This window comes from Dipodomys spectabilis, unplaced genomic scaffold (genome assembly GCF_019054845.1).
Source record: "Dipodomys spectabilis isolate Male_0828 unplaced genomic scaffold, ASM1905484v1 ptg000079l, whole genome shotgun sequence".
Taxonomy (NCBI): Eukaryota; Metazoa; Chordata; class Mammalia; order Rodentia; family Heteromyidae; genus Dipodomys; species Dipodomys spectabilis.
Window position 1 is genome coordinate 1,479,287 of NW_024870756.1, and position 16,790 is coordinate 1,496,076.

Below are 16,790 nucleotides of genomic sequence, written 5' to 3' on the forward strand. Positions count from 1 at the left end.
CTTTCTTTCTTGAGCTGAGGATTGAAATCAGGGCCTGCCACTTGCTAGGTAAATGCTCTTTTATTGAGCTAAGTCCCAAATCTCTCTCTCCCTCTCCCTCCCTCCCTCTCCCTTTCTCTCACCTCTCCTCTTCCTCCTCCTCCTCCTCCTCCTCCTCCTCCTCTTCCTCTTCTTCCTTTCATGGTTCTGGAGTTTGAACTCAAGACCTCATGCTTGTTAGGCCAGTATTCTACCATTTCTTTTCTTTAGTTATTTTTCAGGTATGGTATCCTGGAATGGTCCTCAGATCACAATGTACCTATGGCCTCTCACAAAGGTGGGATTATAGGCACATACCATCATGCCCAGGTTGAAATGGGGCCTTCATAATTTTTTTTATCTTTGGCTGGCCTGGAACTTTGGTCTTCCCAAACTTCATCCCTGGAGTTGACTGGAATTGAGAGACTTTTCAAAGTAAATGGTAAGAGATGTGCAGGTTGTATGGAAATACTAGAGATTGGAGCATCTGCAGATTTTATGATCCACAGGGTCCTGGAACCAAAGCCCTGAAGATCACGAGAGACATCTATACACATATTCATACCACTCTGAGCTTTTTGCCTTTGTATCTCATATTTTATTAAAGAGATCTTTGTTTGGTTCTCTAAGTATTCCTTTTTAGGAATATGCACTCTATTTTAATTATGACTATTTTTTGGAGAACAGGTATTCAAAGTTTTCTTCCCTCTATATAGTCTATTTCTTCTAAGCTTCTGGTTTCTATTTATGAATTTGGGTACTATCTTTCATGTTAGATACTTTCCCTAAATTCGTATGATCTTTCACTATTGGCTCATAAATATGCCAAATTTAGCACAACAAAATAAATAATTTTTGCGGGGCTGGGAAGGTGGCTCAGTGGTAGAGAGCTTGCCTTGCATGCCTGAGGCCCTGGGTTCGATTCCTCAGCACCACATAAAAAGAAAAGAAAAAAGCTGGAAGTGGCACTGTGGCTCAAGTAGTAGAGTGCTAGCCTTGAGCTGAAGAGCTGAGGGACAGCGCCCAGGCCCAGAGTTCAGGCCCCACGACCAGACCCAAAAAAAAATAATAATTTTTGGTATGTGTCTGTGCAATATTTGTGATCCACTTACATAAATAATTTATATTTTAGTAAAAATGATGATTTATCTGAAATTCAGAAATATCTGAAACAGGCAAATGACATGTCATAGGTATGAACCCTCAGAGTGAGATCTACCATGCTGCTCTGTGGTGTGTGTGTGTAAGAGAGAGACAGACAGACAGAGAGAGACAGAGACAGAGAGAGAAAGAGAGACTCAGACTTGATAAACGCAAGTTTACTAACAGGTTGGTCCAGTTTTGTTAAGAAACTTAACATAGACTCTTTAAGTCTTTGTTCTTAGATGGACCGGAGCAGAGGACTCGAAATTCCCCATATTGCTGAGTACAATTCTGGCTGCAGTGTTCTAGGAGGCAAGGGGCGGAAGAAGACCCAGCAGTTCAATGTCACCATCTTAATTCTCATTGTCTCTTCAGTTCCAGCACAGTAGCCCTAAACTTCCCTTATGTTAGTTAAACATGGCTGCAAATTATCCACATACAGCCACAAACACATCTAGTTGGGGATGGAGCTTCATTCTCCTGCCCCTGAGACTGAGCAGGATTTAGTGACTTCAGTGACCTTTTTTTCCTTCTTCTTCTTCTTATAGAAATAATGTTCATCATAGCTTCCAAGCCTGGATAATAAGAAACGTGATCACTTCTGCCTGCATCTCTTGGAATAGTCTTCCTGGAAACCCTGAGTCATCACATAGGACTGAGAACATCATAGGAGGGCTTGTGTCGGAGCTCTGGGTCGAAGTCCCCGCTGAGGCCAGCCTTCCTGCTCTCCTTCCTACAGTGGTTGAATGTGCATGTGCTTCTGCAAACTGGCTGCACACTGCCTGCTGACTATTCGAAGCGACCTCGATGCCCCGGGAACAGGATTGTGTAGCTACTCTATGTTCAGATTCACACCCCTACCATCAAGAGTTTTGATAAAATGGGGATAAAATGGTCACCAAGTTTTGAGACCGTTTGTTAGATCGTTGGTTGACGGCGTCTGGCACCTCTATTGCAGAGCTCTTCTTCTTTTCCCCCTTAGAGAGCCTGCTCCCAATCTTTCACCGGCTTTCAGGTGGCTTAAGGGGCGCTGTGCTGGGTGGGAGGCCAGCTGCTGCGCGTACCGGCTGACGAGGGATCCTCCGGGGTTGCAGTCCCACCGGCTTTCAGGAGCACCTGGCCAGCAAGCTCCACGTCCTGAGAAATCCTACACTATCTTGTCCTGGAGTAGGAGTCGGCTTTCTCCGACTTGTTAAGCCAGTTATCACCTGTCTGTTGTTTGGCACACGTTTCTCGAAGCTGCCTACCCTCTGTTACATGAAATCGAAGCAACCGCGTCGCATGGACGCTCCTCGTGGCGCTTGACCCGGCGGTGGCCTCCAGCGTGGGCCGGAGACACCACACGGGCAGGCGCGTCTGCAGCCCCCACCCCAGCCACTCCCAGGTGCTAAGACCTTGCAGCAGTTTTACAGGTACCCAGAGGAAGAGGGGCGCTGCTCCCAGATCCCGTTCCCCCAAAGGGTGGCAGCCAGAAGGGAGCTGCGGGACGGCTGCAAAGTTTGGGGTGCCAGGAGGTGCCGATTTCCCTCGCTGCTTTTCCCGCCGGGGAGCTCGGCCAGAGCTCCGGGGGAGGAGGTGGGGGTCAGCGCGGAGCCTGGCCAGGCCCGGAGCGCCTCCGATCGAGGGGCTCCGCCCTCAGACGGTGTGGACACCCGAGACCCGTGGGCCCCCCGCCCGCGCGGTGCGATCTGGGCCGGGGCGCGGGGCCGGGGCGCCGGGGCGCCGGGACTGGCTTCTCCCCGCGCTCTCCGTCGCAGCGCCCGGCGGGAACCAGGTGCGAGCGCGGGGCCCGGGAGGACTTTCCGGTCGGTCCCGTGGGCCGAGGGACAACCAGGAACTCGGGCTCAGTCTCCACCCCGCAGGGAGGCGGGCCCGCCCGGGATAAGTTCAGCCGAGGTGGGATCTCCGCAGCCGCTGAGGACGACCGCAGTCCCGACTCGGCACGAAGAGGTAAGGGGGGACCCCGCGAACCGAGCCCCGGCCGGGGCGTGGCCCTTCGGGATGCCCGGGAAGGGGCGTCTGCCGCCGGCCCGCGGGCGCCGCCCGGGACTCCGCGGGGTGGAGCCGCGCCGCGCGCCGCGCGCTCCGGGGGGAAGAGCAGGCGCCGCGGCCTCGGCGGCGGGCACCGCCCGGGACAGCGGGCACTCAGGCGCCCGGCGGCGGACACCCGGCCCTTAGTCTTGGTTTCTGCGCTGGGATGAATACTCCCTAGAGCCAAGGCACCTAACGCGTCTTGGTTTTCACACATTAAAAACACAAGCTTCCTCTTTCTTGCCTTTTATTAAAAAACTAATCTGATCCAAGTTTGAACATAGAATAATGAAACCTTTTAAGGAGGGAAGGGTAAGAAAGAATCGGAGAGGGGTGAATTTGATAGAAATACATTATGTGCATATATGGAAATCCACTGTGAAGGGAGACACAGAGACAGACAGACAGATAGACAGACAGAGACAGAGATTTTTTTTTTCTAGTCTCTGACTTTTCTCCTCCTGTATCTGTGGCCTGGGCACGGGGCCTGGCACACACAGGAGAGTTATAAATTATTATGACTTCCATGATGTGGGACTGGCCAGGGTGGCACAATCCCTCTTGGCTTTGAACAGCTGGGGCTTGGAGATCAAAGCAGATGGCTTTTGAACAGTTTGCCAACTTGCGTCCAGTGCTCTTTGGAGCAGTGTGTGTCGGTCCTGAGTGACTCACAGATTTTATGAAAACTGGGCATCTGCTCTCTCCATTGACAGAAGAATGGGTATGGTGCCTGTCTCCAAATTATCTGTCCCATGGCTCATCAATTCTGGGACATCCCAGCCCTCTTACACTGCAAGTAACCAACTCTATTATTTGCTGGCTTTAAACTACAATCCTTCAGATCCCAACCTCTCTAGTAGCTAGGATTACAGAAGTGAGCCACCACACCCACTCACCTTCTTTTTCCATTTGCTCTTTCAACACTCTAGGCCTCAGAATTCACTGGCAAGGAAAAAGGTAGGGCCTGGCTATAGAGTTCAAGGCCAGCCCAGACAGGAAAGCCCAGGAGTCTCCTCTCCAAAATAACTTGCAAATTTCCAGCCCAAAAAGTGACTCCAGTGGTAGAGCACCTCAGTTCAAACCCCAGTGCAGGGGTGGGGGGTGAAGGGGACTGGAATGAGAAAAATGGTAAACATAGCCATTGGAGAGTGACTGACTTCCCACAGCCCTGATCTGCCCAAAGCCAGATCAGACCAGATTTCTGTTTCTTTGGGGTTAGTACACAAACCTACATACCTACCACCTGTCCCCCCCCCCCCCCCCCACACACACACCTATTGGATTAAGGAAGGACATCTGTGAATTTCTACCCAGACATACTTGCATTTGGTTAGGGACAATTTTTCCTCTGAAAGCAAATTACAGTCATCTGCCCAACTGGACCACTCCATCCCTAAGTCCTTAAAAGGTAAGCCTTCTGGTCATCCCAGAGTCATGTCCTATGGCATGGTTTGGCTTTTGGTTGGTTGTAGGGCTTGAACACAGGGCCTGGGTGCTGTCCCTGAGCTCTTTAGTGTAAGGCTAGTGCCCTTCCACTTTGAGCCACAACACTACTTCTGGTTTTCTGGCAGTTAATTGGAGATAAGAATCTCACAGACTTTCCTGCCTGGGCTGGCTTCAAACCATGATCCTTAGATCTCAGCCTCCTGAGTAGCTAGGATTACAGGCATGAGCCACTGGTGCCCAGCTTTTAAAATTTTTTATTTTTAATGTCTATTTCCCAATCATGGTTATCTGCTTATCTGCTTATCGACTAAGCTTGCTTTTCTCCAAGGGAGATCAAGGTGTGGGATAAGCTCTGGGAAAGGTGGGCAATGTGCCAAGGAGTATTTGACACTATACACAAGGGTAGATTTTCCTTAGGTATCAATTTTACCCAAATATTTAAGGATCAAAAATATTCTTACTATTGGCTGGGAAGTTGGCTCAGTGGTAGAGTGCTTGCCTTGCATGCCTGAGGCCCTGGGTTCGATTCCTCAGTACCACATAAGCAAAAAGAAAAAAGCCGGAAGTGGCACTGTGGCTCAAGTGGTAGAGCGCTAGCCTTGAGCTGAAGAGCTGAGGGACAGCGCCCAGGCCCAGAGTTCAGGCCCCATGACTGGACCCAAAAAAAAAAAAAAAATTCTTACTATTAAAATTGCTGAGCACTGATGGCTCATGCCTATAATCCTAGCTACTCAGGGGGCTGAGATCCGAGGATGATGGCTCAAAATCAAATCAGTTGAGAAAGTCCATGAGACTTTTACCTCTAATTAACAGGAAAAAAAAAAAAAAGCCAGAAGTGGAGCACTTCTGATTCAAGTGATAGAACAACAATCCTTGAATAAATAAGCCAAGCAAGAGCTTGACACTATGAGTTCAAACCCCAGTACTAGAACTAAAAACAAACAAAAAAACTTCAAAAAAAACCTCACCCTTAGGGTTAGTTTTCAACTGAAGTTTTAAGACCACTTGTGGAACAGTTTGGTAAGAAACTGCAATGTCCTTCCTGGAGCAACTCTAAATAATTGTCATCATGTGCTCGTTTGTTCATTTAATCTTTGCTTCAATCTAAGATGTTTTGAGAACTTCTGTACAGAGGAGGAACCCTTGGCTTCACGTCATGGTCCTTGTTTAAGATTAGAACTGAGGCTTTAATCTAGCAGCAGATACCAAAGCCTGTGCTCTTGTTCTCTTCTCTCTGCCTTATGATTTCATCAGTACTTGGTTCAGGGTGTTTTAGGGTTTGGATTTTAAGTATTCTAGCTTATTGGCTAAATTGTGAACCAACATTTTTTTCTTCCTCTCAAACTTCTGCTTGTCAAGATGCCATGTGAGATGGGACTAAAAGAGCTAGAACTGTGCGTAGTAGAAATGGAAGGCTGGGGTGGGTATGGGCATTCATGTTAGTGTCCCTAACTTTTTAAGGTACTTGGCGTCTGGATGAGGGAATAAACTCACTCTTTGTGCTGTTGGGCATTGAGGAGGAGTGGGAAGTTTTGTATTGTTTTCCTTTGGTTGTGGGGCTTGAACTCCGGGCCTGGGCACTTGTCCCTGAGAATTTCTGTTCACGGCTAGCGCTCTACCACTTTGAGCCACAGTGCCACTTTCAATTTTCTGATGGTTAATTGGAGATAAGAGTCTCATAGCCGGATGCTGGTGGGCTCACACCTGTAATCCTAATTACTCAGGAGGCTGAGATCTGAGGATTGTGGTTCAAAGCCAGCCTGGGCGGGAAAGTTCGTGAGAGTCTTATCTCCAATTAACCACCAGAAAACCACAAGTGGCACTGAAGCTCAAGTGGTAGAGCACTTGCCTTGAGCTGAAGAGCTCAGAGACAGCACACAGGCCCAAAGCCTTATGACCAAAAAGAAAAAAAAAAAGTCTCATGGACTACCTGCTCAGGCTGTCTTCAAACTGAGGTCCTCAGATCTCAGCCTCCTGAGTAGCTAGGATTAGAGTTGTGAGCCACCAGAGCCTAAGTAGTGGTTTTTGAATATTTTGCTCTGGCTGACTCTGAACAGGTGCCTTTGGAAGCCCATAGGCTGGGTGGCCTTGGAATTGGCAAAAACTCTTTCACCAGAAATATCTAGGCAGAGAATTGGCAACCCTTTTCTGATGGAGCTGCAAAAGGTTTCTAAAGCCTTACTTCTCAGACTGTAAGAGGCATTGTTCCTCGGGAAGCATGTATGGTATGCAGATTTTCACCCCACTCTCTAAATTCTTTTTTTTTCTTTTTTTGAGACAGAGCCTCTGTGTTGCCTAAGTTAGCTTCAGACTCTTACCTCAGCCTCTTATGTGTCGGGTTATAAGTTTTGTTGTCATGGAATCCTCCAGGTAACTCCCCAAAATTCTGATTCAGAATAACAGGTTGGCATCCAGCAAGTACATACTGAAGAACTGCCCAAGACTTAGGACCTTGCTTTGAGAAACTGTGCTTCACAAACACTTAATATATAAGTGCTTGATAAATTAAATAAAGCATTAAAACAATAGGACCTTGGAAGGTCTGTCACTAAGCTCCAAACTCTAGGTGATATGGTAAACACTAAAATTCTATATAATGAGGTAAATACCAAAACCTTCTCATTCTCCAGAATGTTTTTTTAATTTTTTGTCTTGTTGGTTTATTTTGCTTGCACTGGGTTTTGAACTCAGATCTTGTGTTCACTTGGCTTGCTGGATGTAGCACTTGAGCTCCATTATTTTGCTGATTAATGTGGAGATAAGAGTGTCACAGATTTTCCTGCTTGGGCTGGCTTCAAACTACCAGCTTCTGGATCTCAGCCTCCTGAGTAGCTAGGATTATAGGCATAAGCCTGGTATCTAGAAATGGTAGTTCTACTATCATGTTATATTAACCATATCTCTTTTATTATTTAACAATAGATTCTTTCTCCCTCAAAGTCAACTGAGTCTTAGAATAGTTAAGAACAATAGTTAAGAACCTCTAAAACAATATACCCAACACCTCTAGATTTTTAGCTCTAACTAAAGGTTTTCATTCATTGTGGTTTAATTAATGCAGTTAGGATTAGGATTTGTAAAGCCTGCTCCTGGTTTCATGAGGAGTTCCCTCTTCAGGAAACTAGAAAAGACACTTTTTGAATTTCACATAGTGTGGACTTCTACAGTAGTGTCTTTTTGATGCTCTACAAGAACCTGATGCCTCATTGATTCTCATCCTTTTTAAGAGACTCTAAAAGAATGCGATTGACTCCATGGATCTCCTCTTGAGAAAAATAAACTCATACTTAACATTCTTTTATATAGTTTCAAGGGGCTAACAAACACCTTTCTCAGCCCAGTCAACTAGAATGGACCTAGAGACTATATTAAGAATTACCCTGGGGCTGGGAATGTGGCTTAGTGGTGGAGGGCATAAAACCTTGGGTTTGATTCCTCAACCTAAACAGAAAAGGCTGGAATTGGCTCAAGTGGTAGAGTGCTAGACTTGAAGGAAGCTCAGGGACAATGCCCAGGCCCAGAGTTCAAACCTCAAGACAAAAAAAAAAAGAATTACCCTGAAATTTGACAATGTTTGTCAAAGGGTGAAAAACATTTCCTTTTATTCTAGGAATTTTAGTTTGAAGAGTTTATCATAAGGATATACTTTGGCCTATGTGGGCAGAGACATGTACACAGGCTATATATTTTGCAATCTTATTTTAGTAGGAAAAGACTAGAAATAACCTGTCAGTAAATGACTGGCTAAATTATGAAACATCTATGCAATTCAATCTTAGCAGATGTTAAATGGATAGGTTGCTAAGTATTGACATTGAATGATATTGAAATGTTGTCTTTTTTAAAAAAGCAGAGTACCACTTTGCATGATATGCTACCATTTCTGTATATGAAAATGATGGAAGGGCTGGGAAGGTGGCTCAGTGGTAGAGTGCTTGCCTTGTATGCATGAGGCCCTGGGTTCAATTCCTCAGCACCACATAAGCAGAAAAAAAAAGCCGGAAGTGGTGCTGTAGCTCAAGTGGTAAAGCGCTAGCCTTGAGCTGAAGAGCTGAGCGACAGTGCCCAGCCCCAGAGTTAAGGCCCACAACTGGACCCAAAAAAGAAAAAGAAAAAAAAAAAAAAAAGAAAATGATGGAAGCTGTATATATTCTTGAGTGTTTGCTAATGCATTAACTACTTTTGTGAACATATGCAAGAAACTTGTAACAGATTGCCTCAGAAGAATATGAGTGAAAAGTCATACACAGATTTATATGTGTTTTCTGTACTAGTTGATTTTTCTCTATTCATGTATTATCTATCATTTTTAATAGATAAATTGCCTTCTGATTTTTGTGAAGAGGAAAAATAAAATAGAAATCAGAAATATATAGCTTCCTTTGCATACAAATAACCAACATGTCACCACGTTGAAAATTGAACTATACAACTTGTAGGTAGGGATGGGAGGGAAAAACTGGGAGAGAACAAGGGAAGGGGTGACAGTGTCCAAAAAGAAATGGACTCTTGGGGCTGGGAAGGTGGCTCAGTGGTAGAGCGCTTGCCTTGCATGCCTGAGGCCCTGGGTTCGATTCCTCAGCACCACATAAGCAAACAGAAAAAAAAAGCCAGAAGTGGCGCTGTGGCTCAAGTGGTAGAGCGCTAGCCTTGAGCTGAAGAGCTGAGGGACAGCGCCCACTCAGAGTTCAGGCCCCACTACTGGACTCAAAAAAAAAAAAAAAAAAAAAAAGAAATGGACTCTTTACCTGGCTTAGGTAACTGTAACCTCTCTGTTCATTGCCTTTATAATAACAATAGAAAAATTTAAACATAAATAAAAATTAAAACCAAAGAAGGAAACAGCAACACCAAAAAGAATGAACATACTATTACACTTGGTTTCCAAAAGAGGTGAAGTAACCATCTTTTCCCCATGCATTTCCACTCATTTGGCTAGACATCAGATGATTCCAGAAAGAATGTCAGGTGTCTTGAACAGGATGGTGGGGAAAACCTTGTTTTTTTAAGTTGTCTGAAAGGTTTCATGTGAAGCAGAGAGAAAAAGTAGGTGAGCAAAGTTAGGTCTTGTGGTCTGGGTAGTGCTGGTGAGAAAAAAAATGTTCTTGTAGAAATATTCTGCCACAAACAACAAGAGGACTGACTTTGGCCTCAAAGCTTGGACCTCCCTTTTCCCTTGGACTATGTGTTAGTCTCTGTAGCTACATGAGCCTGACCCACTACCCAAGGTCTGCCATGCTATTTTATTAAATTATTACTCCTATTAGTTGGGTGTGAGTACTGTTGCCAATGTACAGATGAGGAAAAAAGAAGTTGAATTTTTTGTTCTAGGTTGCATTCCGTCAAGTGGTAGATTTGAACTTGTAATCTAATTCTACTGTATAACGTATAATGAGTTCAAAGTGGAGGATCCAGCCAGGTGCTAGCAACTCACGCCTGTAATTTTTTAGCTACTTTGGAGACTAAGAGCACAAGCAGAAAAGTCAATGAGACTTTTATTTTCAATTGACCAGCAAAATATCAGAAGTAAAGCTATGATTTACATGGTAGAGCAGTAGCCTTGAGCAAAAGGATAAGGGAGTGCATCCTGACCTGTAGGTTAAGTCTAGTACTGGCACATGCATGCACATACACACAGATATGCACACAGACATACACAAAACGGAGGAGTCAGGGCTGGTAGATCAAGCTGACTATGGCAGCTGCATTCTTTATGAGGTCAAGAGGTTGTCTATGTGTCAACTTGTACCCAAGATGAATTTGATGTTGACCTGGGTCATCATAAGTATGTAGTTGCTCCCAAGTGGTAACTGAAGGCAGAGAGCAGAGATTGAACCAAGATAATGTGTTGTATCTTGATTCTGGCAGTCAATCACATGGACTCAGGAGTTGGACATGTCTCTAAAAGTGGGAGAGACTTGGAAGCATCGCTTGGTTGATAGAGCAAAAGTGTCAGGTACCAAGTTTGAGTCTCAGTCTTGTACCAAAGAAAAAAGAAAAGGAATAAAGACAGGAAAGGCAGCTCAGTTCCATGGGAAGTGTCATAAAGGAGCTAGACTGGAGGTAACAGCTTCTGCCAAATGGACAAAGGTTTATTGTATAATGTAGCAAACACGAAAATTCAAGGATGAATCACACAAGAAACTGCATCCTTAGAGATAGAAACAAATAATTCAAAGATCACAGAACTGATCTGGGAACCATGGTGTTTTCCTATAGTCCCTACTACTCATGGTCCTGAGGCCAGAGGTCATTTGAGCCCAAAAGTTCCAGACCACTCTGAGAAATATATAAGACACTCTGGCTTTAAAAAAAAAAATCACAGCGGGTTATGGGAAGGGATGGGAAGGGGAAACAGAGGAGGCAACAATGCTTGATAAGAAATGTACTTATTATCTTGCCCATGTAATTGTAACCCCTCTGTACAGTATTTTCACAATAAAAAAAAAGAAATGAGAAAAAAATCACAGAACTCAATAATAAGTGATTTGGTGTATGATGTACCAGCTTGTATGGAATTACAGGCGGTAACTACATTCTCGTCATCAGAGAGGGCTTTGTGGAGGGAGAGCCTTTGGCTTGAGGCTAGCATGGCAGAAAGAGGGTTTATGTGTACACAGACATGGGGTTGAGAGAACAAGGCTATGGCACATTGAAGTAGTGACATGTTGATCAGAGCAGAGTGGCCCCAGAGGGCAGAGCCTACAGAGTCCTTCATAGGCCTGTAGGCCAGTGGGAGGTGGGGCAGATCTGGCTCATGCCAGGAAGAACTTCTTGCCTAGACTGTAAATCTCTAGTTTCTTTTACATCTCTTCTAGTCTCTGACACAATTGTACAATAAATTGTATAGTAAATGATTTGGATAAAATGGAAGTACTGGCAGGGTACCAGGAAGGAAATCAAGGCAAAAATTAAATTTTGGAGAAATATGAGTCCTTGCCCCAAGCCAGGCCAAGTCACCAACATTCATCTGGGACATAGTTTCCTTTTCTACTTGACTTGGACTGCATCAGGGCCTCCATGTGCACTCACCACTACTATAAGATTCTCCATGATACCTACTGGATCTAATCACATGCCGGTCTCCTTCACTCAGCCTTGAGAAAATCTGAGGACTCAATGAAGGGATGATTTCCCATGGCTTGGAAATTTTAGTTCAGGCTTGCCCTATGCAAGCCTTTGTCTCTCATTCTCACTTCCATGTGGTGTCTTTGAGCTGCAGCCCAACTTCAGACTAGGAACTCTTTTTCTAAGTAAGTCTTACTATTTGTAGTCATAACTGAGGTTTGTTTCTGTGTGGAAAACTCCCTGTTGAAAACCTCCTATTGGTCGAAGCCTGAGTCAAAGGAAAACTTTCTAATTTCTCAGGGAACGTTGTCTTCATCTACTCTGTAACTCTGATACCTTATATCACATGCTGCTGTGTGTCTGGATTAGTTATCCACCTGCTGCTTCTCTTACTGGGTTACATGCTCCTTGAGAGCAGTATCACATCCCTTCCAGTCTTGTTTCTCCCACAATGCTTAGTTCACAATAAAAGCAAAATAAATATTTGAGGAAGGAGTATGATTGCCCAAGAGGGCCAGCTCATAAGATTCAGTGTGAGCAGGATATCCAGGGGACTTACTTAAACTTGATTAAATAAGTTCTCTGGGGCTCTACTCTACTAGCTGAAGCTCTGGAGTTGAGAGCCCCACCGATCCCCAATCTGTATTCTAAATGCTTTTTAGGTGATGTTCCTGCACTTTGATACGCTGATACACTCCAGATACCATACATAGTATGATAAAGTCCATAATAATGAGAAGTCATTATCTCTGGACACACCCTACCCACATCCAAGGCCATATGACAAGGAGAATTTAGCAGGCTGATGCTGTCTTTTTCTTTTTCCAGTCCTAGGGCTTGGACTCAGGGCCTAGGCACTGTCCCTGACTTCTTTTGCTCTTGAGCCACAGCACCACTTTTGGCTTTTTCTGTGTATGTGGTACTGAGGAACTGAACCCAGGGCTTCATGCATGCTAGGCAAGCACTCTACCACTAAGCCACATTCCCAGCTCCAGATGCTGTCTTTTTAATGTGGGAAAATTTCTTTCCCAGAAGAATCTTACTGGATTTGGCTTTATTTCTCACTGGTCAGAAGTGGGTTACCTGGTCACTCCTGAACCACTGATGACAATTGTAATGAGGATCCCTTGGACTAGTTATTGTTGTTTTTTTCCTTGGAAAAAATCTTAACTTCTTGATTTACCAAGACCAAACCCTAAACAGAAAGAAGGTTTTCTCTCTCTCTGTCATGGGGCTTGAACTCAGTGGCTGGGCACTGTCCCTGAGATCTTTCATTCAAGGATACCTCTCAACCATTTTGAGCAACATCACCATTTCTTCCGGTTTTCTGGTGGTTTGTTGGAGATAAGACTCTCATGAACTTTCCTGCTTCAGCTGGCTTTGAACCATGATCCTCAGATCTTAGCCTCCTGAGTAACTAGGATTACAGGCATAAGCACTGGCACCCAGCTGAAAAAACATTCCCTTAAGGAGGAAGGAGGGTATAATGGAGGTTGATGTTATTGCTAATTCCCAAAGAAATGTTGTGCAATAAGAATAAGCTAGCTGATGGATATGGGTTAAATCTGAAGGGCAGAGTAGATACTGGAACTCTGTATGTGTTGTGGATTCTCTGCCTGCACCAACATTTATAGGCAGAAAGAAAATTTAAGTTGAAGTTCCACAGACACTATCAAATAGATTAGATATATTAGGATTGGTGAATCTTTACAATAGATAGTTTCAGATAGTTGTACTGACAGTTTTGTTTCTGTTCTCCCTTCATTAATGTATCTTTCTCCCATTCCCATATAATTGATGTAAGATTATGAGCAGGCATCCGTACCTATGAAGTACCTAAATGGTGGTTTTTGTTGTTATTGTTTTGGCATCAGTAGTTGGAATCTAGAATCTATACTATAGAACCCAGATTATGATACTTGGAAATGCATCAGAATTACCTACAGGACAGTTAAAAACCTATACTGCTGGGTCCTACCTGTAGGTCTGTGGTTGAGCCCCATAATTTGCACATTGAAAAAACTCCCATCTGATGGCAATGCTGCTGGTTAGGGAACAGCTATTCTAGAACACTACCTGAGTTGAGTGAACTTTTAGATTGGGATACTGATCTGAATTTTGTTTAACTTTGTTTTTATTTTATTTATTTTTTATTTATTTTTTGGTCAGTTGTGGGACTTGAACTCTGGGCCTAGGCACTGTCCCTCAGCTCTTCAGCTCAAGGCTAGTGCTCTACCACTTGAGCCACAGTGCCACTTCTGGTTTTCTGGTGGAGATAAGAGTCTCATAGACTTTCCTGCCCAGGCTGTCTTTGAGCCATGATCCTCAGATCTCCACCTTCTGAGTAGCTAGGATTACAGGCATGAGCCACCAATTTATTTTTTGCTAGTCCTGGGGCTAGAACTCTGGGCCAGGGCACTACCCCTGAGTTCCTTTTGTTCAAGGCTTAGCACTCTATCACTTGAGCCATATCTCCACTTCTGGATTTTTCTGTTACTATTTGGAGATAAGAGTTTCATGGACTTTCTTGCCTAGTCTGGCTTCGAACCCAATCCTCAAATCTCAGTCTCCTGAGATCTAGTTAGGATTATAGGCATTAGCTATTGGTACCCGACTTTGTTTTTTTTTTTTTAATTTTTATTTTTTTTAAATTGTGAACATACTGTACAGAGGGGTTACAATTACATGGGCAAGATAATGAGTACATTTCTTATCAAGCATTTTAGCCTCCTCCTTTGTTTCCCCTTCCCATCCCTTCCCATCCTCCCCCTGCCTCCCCACCAAAGTTGTAAAGTTCGTTTTCGCATAATGACTTGTACTTCTCATTGTTGCAATGGGTCCACCTGTATCCCTATTTAAACTATTTGTTTTTTCCCTTCCCCTCCACAAATTATACCGACATCAAATACAGTGAAAGCACGGGTTATACTGTGGGGGAGAGACATACAAAGCAACAAAGAAATTATCTTATAAATGCGTTAGAAACAATCGCATGAAAGAAAAAAAACATTTTGAATACATATCTTAGGGTTCATTTCCCTAACCTCACCTTATCTGACCTTTTCGGCTTGACTCACCGACTTTTTTTTATTTTTTGAGACAGAGGCTCATTATGTAGTACTCCAGGTTGACTTCTGACTCCCAAGCATCCTGCCTCAACCTACTGGGATTACAAATTGTGCTACAATGCTAGGTTCCCAATTTTCTCTCATTTAATTCTAGTCCTTTCCTAATACTTCTGCTTTGGAGTGCTGTTGCTGTGTCTAAAAAAAGAAGAGGTTGTAGCAAGGTTTAGTTGGCTGGGAGGAGAGCAAAATGACTCATACATTAAGCAAGTTAACTTCATTGGCCAGTTTTCTCAACTGAAAAAAATGAAAGGGGTGGGAGAAAAACTAATGGAAGCAAAATGAATATTCTAGAAATGACAGATTTTAAAAATTATTATGGAGCCAGGCGGGTGGCTCATGCCTGTAATCCTAGCTACTCAGGAGGCTGAGATCTGAAGATCATGGTTCAAAGCCAGCCCTGGAGGAAAAGCTGTGAAATTCTTTTTTTTTTTTTTTGGTCCAGTCGTGGGGCCTGAACTCTAGGCCTGGGCGCTGTCCCTCAGCTCTTCAGCTCAAGGCTAGCGCTCTACCACTTGAGCCACAGTGCCACTTCCGGCTTTTTTCTTTTTGCTTATGTGGTGCTGAGGAATCGAACCCAGGGCCTCATGCATGCAAGGCAAGCGCTCTACCACTGAGCCACCTTCCCAGCCCATGTGAAATTCTTATCTCCAATAAAACACTCAGAAAACCAAAAGTGTCACTGTGGCTCAAGTGGTAGAATGCTTGCCTTGAGCTGAAGAGCTGAGGGATAGCACCCAGTCCAGAGTTCAAGCCCCATGACTGGAAAAAAAAATTATTATGGACATTTTCCAATATACATATAAGTGAAAGAATAGCAAAACAAACCCCAGTGTATCTATTCATTATTCGGCTTTAACAATTATCAATATAGATGTATGTATGTATGTATATATGTATGTATGTATTATGTATTTTTGTAGGTCATGGGGCTTGAACTCTGGGCCTGGGTACTATCCCTCAGCTCTTCAGCCCAAGGCCTCAGCTCTACCACTTGAGCCACAGCACCACTTCTAGTGGTTTATTGCAGATAAGAGTCTCATGGACTTTCCTGCCAGACTGGCTTTGAACCTTGATCTCAGATCTCAGCCTCCTGAGTAGCTAGGATTACAGGCGTGCCACTGTCACCTGGCACTTACCAATATTTTACAACAACAAAAGAGAAGCCTTCAACTATTATGGTAATGACAGAGAGGACTGCAGGCAGTGGCTTGTGGCTCCCTCCTGGACAGCGTCTCTTTGGCTCAGGCCCGTGGCGCCCGCGGGATGGGTACGTGTCGTGGCCTTCGTACCGCCAGGAAGCTCCGCAGGCACTGACAGGACCAGCAGTGGCCTGATAAACAACACAAGAAAGCCCATGTGAGCACAGCCACGAAGGCCAACCCATCTGGGGGCGTTTCCCATGCAAAGGGAATTGTGCTGAAGAATGTAGGAGTTGAAGCTGAGCAGCCAAACTCTGCCATCAGAAACTGTGTGCAGTTGATCAAGAATGGCAAGAAAGGACTGGGAAGGTGGCTCAGTGGTAGAGCGCTTGCCGTGCATGCATGAGGCCCTGGGTTCAATTCCTCAGCACCACATAAGCAAAAAGAAAAACGCTGGAAGTGGTACTGTGTCTCTCGCTAGCCTTAAGCTGAAGAGCTGAGGGACAGCACCCAGACCCAGAGTTCAGGCCCCACGACCGGACCCAAAAAAAAAAAAAAAAAAAAAGGCAAGAAAATCACAGCTTTTGTGCCTCATGATGGTGGCTTGAATTTTACTGAAGAAAATGATGAAGTTCTGGTTGCTGGATTTGGCTGAGAAGGTCATGCCGTGGGTGACATTCCTGCAGGACCCCTTTAAGGTCATTAAAGTAGCCAATGTGTCTCTTTTGGCCCTGTACAAAGGCAAGAAGGAAAGACCAAGATCATACATTTTAATGATAAGAAGGAAAGACCAAGATCATACATTTTAATGATAAAA

General features: G+C 44.4%; 1 protein-coding gene across 1 annotated transcript in view; it reads left to right on the forward strand.

The window, feature by feature from the left end:
* Nucleotides 1–3,012: 3,012 nt before the first annotated feature.
* The window catches only part of Anxa4 (annexin A4), a 68,258-nt gene continuing 54,480 nt past the window's right edge, over nt 3,013–16,790 (forward strand). Inside the window, exon 1 of the mRNA XM_042683105.1 lies at nt 3,013–3,111. The gene's annotated coding sequence lies outside the window, so the exon portion shown is untranslated. The remainder of the gene's footprint in view (nt 3,112–16,790) is intronic.